The sequence below is a fragment of the Ictalurus punctatus genome, chromosome 9 (genome assembly GCF_001660625.3).
Source record: "Ictalurus punctatus breed USDA103 chromosome 9, Coco_2.0, whole genome shotgun sequence".
In the NCBI taxonomy this organism is placed as follows: Eukaryota; Metazoa; Chordata; class Actinopteri; order Siluriformes; family Ictaluridae; genus Ictalurus; species Ictalurus punctatus.
In genome coordinates, this window is record NC_030424.2 from 32,055,204 (window position 1) to 32,062,703 (window position 7,500).

General features: G+C 49.9%; 1 protein-coding gene across 1 annotated transcript in view; it reads left to right on the forward strand.

Moving 5' to 3' along the window:
* The window catches only part of mrps5 (mitochondrial ribosomal protein S5), a 16,356-nt gene that overhangs the window by 3,835 nt on the left and 5,021 nt on the right, over positions 1-7,500 (forward strand). The window lies entirely within an intron of this gene.

Below are 7,500 nucleotides of genomic sequence, written 5' to 3' on the forward strand. Positions count from 1 at the left end.
TTCACACGCATTCTGACACTCAGCAGTGACACTACGAGAGTTCTTCATGGTCCAGTCCTGTTCTCTTTTGAGTGGGGTTTTATTCTTCACACACTCTGCCTGAAAAAAGATTTAGACTCTGAGTGCCAGAAAGATGAGCAACAGGGCAGCAGTGTGTAATAGTGTTTAATACAGTGTTTACCTGAACATCAACACACTGCTGTAGCTCATACACTGGTTGATGGATGGGGTAGAGGGGTGCCAATACATTGTGCAGAACAGTGCACCCGATAAAGTGGTAGATTTCATGCTACAAGCGGGAGGCAGAAATGGAACAATTGGCCGTTTTGTGAAGTGCAGATATAAAAGAGACTGAATCACGCTGTCTGAGGAAGAAAACGGCAATTTCAGCGGGTTTTATTGCACTTTTATTCCTGATCCTATCTCCGCTCCTCCCTTTTTCTCTCCTCAGAGTGCTCTTTGTGCTTTCCCCTTTCTTTAACTGCTTTTCAATTTCAATAAAAGCTCCATGCAGACGAGCTAGTGCTTTCACTCGCCCAGAACTTTCACTGTCACTAATCTGAAGGGAGATAATCACGTTGTGGTGCTTAGTGAAGGGGTTTATTACCGTTATTACGACTACGTTCCTTTATTCTGCTTCTAAAACCTCAGCTCTCATCTCCTGTTAAATATCAGTCTAAAAATAATCCAGAGACTGACTGGAACAGAGGCCACGCCTCCTTCACTGAGACTGACTGGTACAGAGGCCACGCCTCCTTCACCTTGGATTGTGTTGGCGTGTGATGGAGTTGTGATGGTGTATGATGGAGGTGTGATGGTGCATGATGGCGTGTGATGGTGCATGATGGCGTGTGATGGAGTGTGTTGGCGTGTGATGGTGCATGATGGTGTGTGATGGAGTGTGTTGGAGTGTGATGGTGTATGATGGAGGTGTGATGGAGGTGTGATGGTGTGTGATGGAGGCGTGATGGTGTATGATGGAGTGTGATGGAGTTTGTTGGCGTGTGATGGTGTATGATGGAGTTTTGATGGTATCTGATGGAGGCATGATGGTGTGTGATGGCGTGTGTTGGCGTGTGATGGCATTGTGATGGTGCATGATGGAGGTGTGATGGTGCATGATGGCGTGTGATGGAGTGTGTTGGCGTGTGATGGAGTGTGTTGGAGTGTGATGGAGTGTGTTGGTGTGTGATGGAGTGTGTTGGCGTGTGATGGCATTGTGATGGTGTAGATGGCATTGTGATGGTGTATGATGGAGGTGTGATGGTGCATGATGGAGGTGTGATGGTGCATGATGGCGTGTGATGGAGTGTGTTGGCGTGTGATGGTGCATGATGGTGTTTGATGGAGTGTGATGGAGTGTGATGGTGTATGATGGAGGTGTGATGGTGCGTGATGGAGGTGTGATGGTGTGTGATGGAGGTGTGATGGTGTATGATGGAGTGTGATGGAGTTTGTTGGTGTGTGATGGTGTTTGGAGTGTGATGGAGTGTGTTGGCGTGTGATGGAGTTTGTTGGCGTATGATGGAGTGTGTTGGCGTGTGATGGCATTGTGATGGTGTTTGATGGAGTGTGATGGAGTATGATGGAGTGTGTTGGCGTGTGACGGCATTGTGATGGTGTTTGATGGAGTGTGTTGGCGTGTGACGGCATTGTGATGGTGTTTGATGGAGTGTGATGGAGTGTGTTGGCGTGTGATGGAGTATGATGGAGTGTGTTGGCGTGTGATGGCATTGTGATGGTGTTTGATGGAGTATGATGGAGTGTGATGGCATTGTGATGGTGTTTGATGGAGTGTGTTGGCGTGTGACGGCATTGTGATGGTGTTTGATGGAGTGTGATGGTGTTTGATGGAGTGTGTTGGCGTGTGATGGAGTATGATGGAGTGTGTTGGCGTGTGATGGAGTTTGATGGAGTGTGTTGGCGTGTGATGGAGTTGTGATGGCGTATGATGGCGTGGCGCTCATTCTCTCTGTAACGATGGAAGATGTGAGATGATGATTCAGGAGCTGCGTCATTTTAAATGTCAATAATAATAATAACTCATACAGTGTTCTAATCGCTCTCTCTCACTCACACACACACACACACACACACACACTCACACACACTCACACACACACACACACACACACACACACACATTTAGAGTAAGTGACAAAGTGCTGGTTAGAACTCCTGTCCACTTATAGAGGTGCATTAATTAAATCAGAGGCTTCCAGGAAGCTGTAGACAGTTTACCAAGGACACGGAGTTTACTGCCAACACTGAGGCACTGAGAGGAAGAAATAAAGAGTTGGAGAGAGAGAGAGAGAGAGAGAGTGAGTGAGTGTGAGTCAGTGAGAGAGAGAGGGAGGAAGAGTGAGTGAGAGGGAGGAAGAGAGAGAGTGAGAGAGGGAGGGAGAGTGAGAGGGAGAGATGGCGTGAGAGAGGGAGAGTGAGAGGGAGAGATGGCGTGGGGGGAGAGAGAGTGAGTGAGAGAGAGTGAGATGGTGTGAGAGAGTGAGAGGGAGAGATGGCGTGAGAGAGAGAGAGAGAGAGAGAGAGAGAGAGAGAGAGATGGTGTGAGAGAGTGAGTGAGTGAGAGTGAGATGGCGTGAGAGGGGAGAGAACCGTGTCTGGGTTCTGCAGTCTGTGGAGGTTCCGAGTCGTGAAGTTCTGCCTCTTTAAAGGAGAATTCGGATCGAAGGCTGTTCCCCTCAGACAGATGTTCCCCTCAGACAGATGTTCCCCTCGTCCTCTTCAGGTGTGTGAAACGTTAACTCCGAGGGCGTTTTCCAGGTCTTAAGCTCGGTCTCTTCTCACAGCTGACGCAGTGCTCCTGTGAGGCTGGTGTCTGCTGAATGTTTGTGTTCTCTGAGTAAAGGCAGACTCTGGAAGCTGACTCTTTCTTGATCTAATGTCAGCGTCTGTCCTGGCCTAAAACCTCGGGGCCGATAAACTTCCGGGAGCCGAGGTCTAGTGATCCGTCTCTTCACAGGACCGACATCGGCCCCTTCCCCTCGAGGTTCCTGGGGCTGAGCTCGGTCTCTTCTGGCCGAGGACAGCCTCTGCCTCAGGATTGAGGTTGAAGTTTCTCCGGGAGCCGAGGGTCAGCCTCCTCTCGGAGACACAGCGATGATTGGTTTATATCGGTATAAATGTGATGAGCGCTTTATAGATTATAATTTTATAAAATAATTCCAGCTTCTTGAATAAAAAAAGATCAGCTGGGTCGAACATGTCCACTTTTATTCCCTGGTTGGATAAAAAAACAGTTCTTGGCAGTCCACTGAGACTTTTTGGGTTCTATTGTGTGTGTGTATACATACACACACACACACACACACACACACACACACACACACACACACACACAGACAGTGTTCGCTATGAATAGCTTGTCCCTGCAGTCTTGCTCAACTTCCTCCATTCCCTCGCTCTCCCCCTCCCCAGGAACTCTGTTCTATAGCTTTGCCTAATTATCCTCCGCAGTTAATTGTGCTGCTCTGCGCTGTCTGTAGATGGATGTTGGAGCTCCAGGGTTCCGGAGGATCTCCTCGGCGTGTGAATGGAAGCAGTAGATCTGCATTACTGCTCTTTTCCCTACGAGCCTCTGCAGTAAAGACCGAGACAGCAGCTTTAATAAAACACCCAGGCGGTTTAACGACAGCGTCATTACCACACGAGAGCGGTCTCGCTCGCTTTATTCTATCCATCCCTCCCTCCATCTCTCCCTCCCTCCATCTCTCCTTCTCTCCCTCCCTCCATCTCTCCTTCTCTCCATCTCTCCTTCTCTCCCTCCCTCCATCTCTCCCTCCCTCCATCTCTCCCTCCCTCCCTCCATCTCTCCCTCCCTCCATCTCTCCTTCTCTCCATCTCTCCTTCTCTCCCTCCCTCCATCTCTCCCTCCCTCCATCTCTCCCTCCCTCCATCTCTCCCTCCCTCCATCTCTCCCTCCCTCCATCTCTCCATCTCTCCCTCCCTCCATCTCTCCATCTCTCCCTCCCTCCATCTCTCCATCTCTCCCTCCCTCCATCTCTCCCTCCCTCCATCTCTCCCTCCCTCCATCTCTCCCTCCCTCCATCTCTTTCTCCTTCCCTCCATCTCTCTCCTTCTCTCCCTCCCTCCCTCTCTTTATCTCTCCCTCTCTCCATCCCTTCACTCAAATTGTACCATTCTCTAAATTAAAATCGTGCTGCACTTTTCGTGACTGGGTTCGGACCCGGGCGCTCTGAGCCGCGTTTGTTATGGCGAATGAAATAAAAGCTGATATTAACATGAAGTGCCGTTTACATCTGGACACATCTGTAGTAAATCATCACAATATCCACTGATAGCGAAGGAAGGTAGCACATTTTATAATAAACTGATACACTGATTAACCTTTGACCTTAAGGTTACCATGACAACAGGTTAGATGTTGGTTTTGTGGGAATGTGAACTAACTGGAGAAGGAACTGGACCTCCGCTGGGTCGGGGGGGGGGGGGGGGGGGTGTGGAGTAATTTGGTGGAAATCTGCATAAGCGCTTCATGCTCAGTGTTTAATCTCTCTCTCTCACACACCCACACACACACACACACACACACACACACACACACACACACACACACACCAAGCTTAAGAGTCTCTTTTTGCCTCTGGAGTCGTGTGAAGTGTTTTCTCTTTTATTAAAATGATAATTACGTGTTAAGATAATGAACGGCAGGATTGGATAATGACACGGCCCAGGCTAATAAGCAGATGTGTGTGTGTTCAGTGTATTCAGCTATTTAGCAGTGCGGTGTGCGCGTGTGTGCGCGTGTGTGCGCGTGTGTGTGCGTGTGTGCGCGTGTGTGCGCGTGTGTGCGCGTGTGTGTGCGTGTGTGAAATCACTACCAGTGGAACAGAACACTAATTTATATTAATGATTTCAAATTCAAAGTAAACAGCCCAGGCGTCACACACACACACACACACACACACACACACACACACACCGCACTGTTAAATAGCTGAATACACTCAAAACACACACAGTATTTCCTGGTCACTCTACATGTTGGGAGGAAAAAGTATTAATTATTTAATGAATAATTTATGCTAATTTATTCCTGACTGTAAACATTTATAAGCAGTGAAAGCAGCAGGTGAACTGATTAGATCTTGGAATGGATGTGAACAGGGTCGAGGTCACAGCAAGGTCAACTATCATCTGAAATATTTTCTCTTCAGTAGCTTTCTTTCTGTTTGAAATATATTTTAAGGATTTACATTAGTACATTACTAGCAGGCAGGACTGGAGGGGCTGTTGGTGTTGGAGGTGCTGGTGGTACTGGAGGTGTTCGTGGTGCTGGTGGTACTGGAGTTGCTGGAGGTGCTGGTGGTGCTGGAGGTGTTGGTGGTGCTGGAGGTGCTGGTGGTGCTGGAGGTGTTGGTGGTGCTGGAGGTGTTGATGGTGTTGTGGGTGCTGGAGGTGTTGATGGTGCTGGAGGTGTTGGTGGTGTTGGTGGTGCTGGAGGTGTTGGTGGTGCTGGCGGTGTTGGTGGTGTTGATGGTGCTGGTGGTGCTGGAGGTGTTGATGGTGCTGGAGGTGTTGATGGTGCTGGAGGTGTTGGTGGTGCTGGAGGTGTTGATGGTGCTGGAGGTGTTGATGGTGCTGATGGTGCTGGAGGTGTCGGGGGTGCTGGAGGTGTTGATGGTGCTGGTGGTGCTGGTGGTGCTGGTGGTGCTGGTGGTGCTGGAGGTGTTGGTGGTGCTGGAGGTGTTGGTGGTGCTGGTGGTGCTGGAGGTGTTGGTGGTGCTGGAGGTGTTGTGGGTGCTGGAGGTGTTGATGGTGTTGGAGGTGTTGATGGTGCTGGAGGTGTTGGTGGTGCTGGAGGTGTTGGTGGTCCTGGAGGTGTTGATGGTGCTGGAGGTGTTGGTGGTGTTGATGGTGTTGGTGGTGCTGGAGGTGTTGATGGTGCTGGAGGTGTTGGTGGTGCTGGTGGTGCTGGAGGTGTTGGTGGTGCTGGAGGTGTTGTGGGTGCTGGAGGTGTTGATGGTGTTGGAGGTGTTGATGGTGCTGGTGGTGCTGGAGGTGTTGGTGGTGCTGGAGGTGTTGTGGGTGCTGGAGGTGTTGATGGTGTTGGAGGTGTTGATGGTGCTGGAGGTGTTGGTGGTGCTGGAGGTGTTGGTGGTCCTGGAGGTGTTGATGGTGCTGGAGGTGTTGGTGGTGTTGATGGTGTTGGTGGTGCTGGAGGTGTTGATGGTGCTGGAGGTGTTGGTGGTGCTGGTGGTGCTGGAGGTGTTGGTGGTGCTGGAGGTGTTGTGGGTGCTGGAGGTGTTGATGGTGTTGGAGGTGTTGATGGTGCTGGTGGTGCTGGAGGTGTTGGTGGTGCTGGAGGTGTTGGTGGTGCTGGAGGTGTTGGTGGTGCTGGTGGTGCTGGAGGTGTTGGTGGTGCTGGAGGTGTTGGTGGTGCTGGAGGTGTTGGTGGTGCTGGCGGTGTTGGTGGTGTTGATGGTGCTGGTGGTGCTGGAGGTGTTGATGGTGCTGGAGGTGTTGGTGGTGCTGGAGGTGTTGGTGGTGTTGGTGGTGCTGGAGGTGTTGGTGGTGCTGGCGGTGTTGGTGGTGTTGATGGTGCTGGTGGTGCTGGAGGTGTTGATGGTGCTGGAGGTGTTGGTGGTGCTGGAGGTGTTGGTGGTGCTGGAGGTGTTGATGGTGCTGGAGGTGTTGGTGGTGTTGATGGTGTTGGTGGTGCTGGAGGTGTTGGTGGTGCTGGAGGTGTTGGTGGTGCTGGCGGTGTCCCCTGACCACGCCATTGGCGTCGGGTTCTACTTGTTTTATATTTGTTTATGTTAAGTTCATTTAAAAAAAAAAAAAAAGGTTTTGGATCCAAACCGATCCCTGAAGAGCGTTAGTGAGGCGTTCAGAAACACTTTCTATTAAACTGTGGTGTAATGAACTTTATAAACTTTAGCAGGAGAATCAGAGAACGAGGGAATTTTATTTATCCTGTAATAATTAGTAATGAAGCAGTTACAGTAATGAGATGCTGTTTACATCGCTGTTTACATCGCTCCCGCGTATAATAAACTCCTCTATATAATAATGTATATTAATAGAATATCTCCGACAGTAAAAATAAACATCCACTGGACCTTTCCATGTTTTGTAGTCCCGCGTGGAACCGAAAGGGAACTCATTGGCATTTTTACGATTTGATTTACACACGCGCAAAAATAAAAAAATAAAAGACTTTTTATTACGTAACGCAGACTTTTCTGCTTGCATCGCCGTACTGGAACCAGTTTAAGTTCCGTTCCAGCTGCAGCTGTTCTGGGACGGGTCAGGATTTCAACTGAGTTCTAACACACTCCGGGTCTCCAGCATAGCGGTGGCAGTGTGCTGCTCGTACTACATCGTCCAGTTACAGACTGACATTTCAACTGCTGAAAGGGGAGGGATGCAGGAAGGAACGGAACTGGGATGAAGAGAAGAAGAGGAGTAGATGGAGAGGAGGAGGAGGAGCAGGAGGAGCAGGAGGAGAGGAGTAGACGG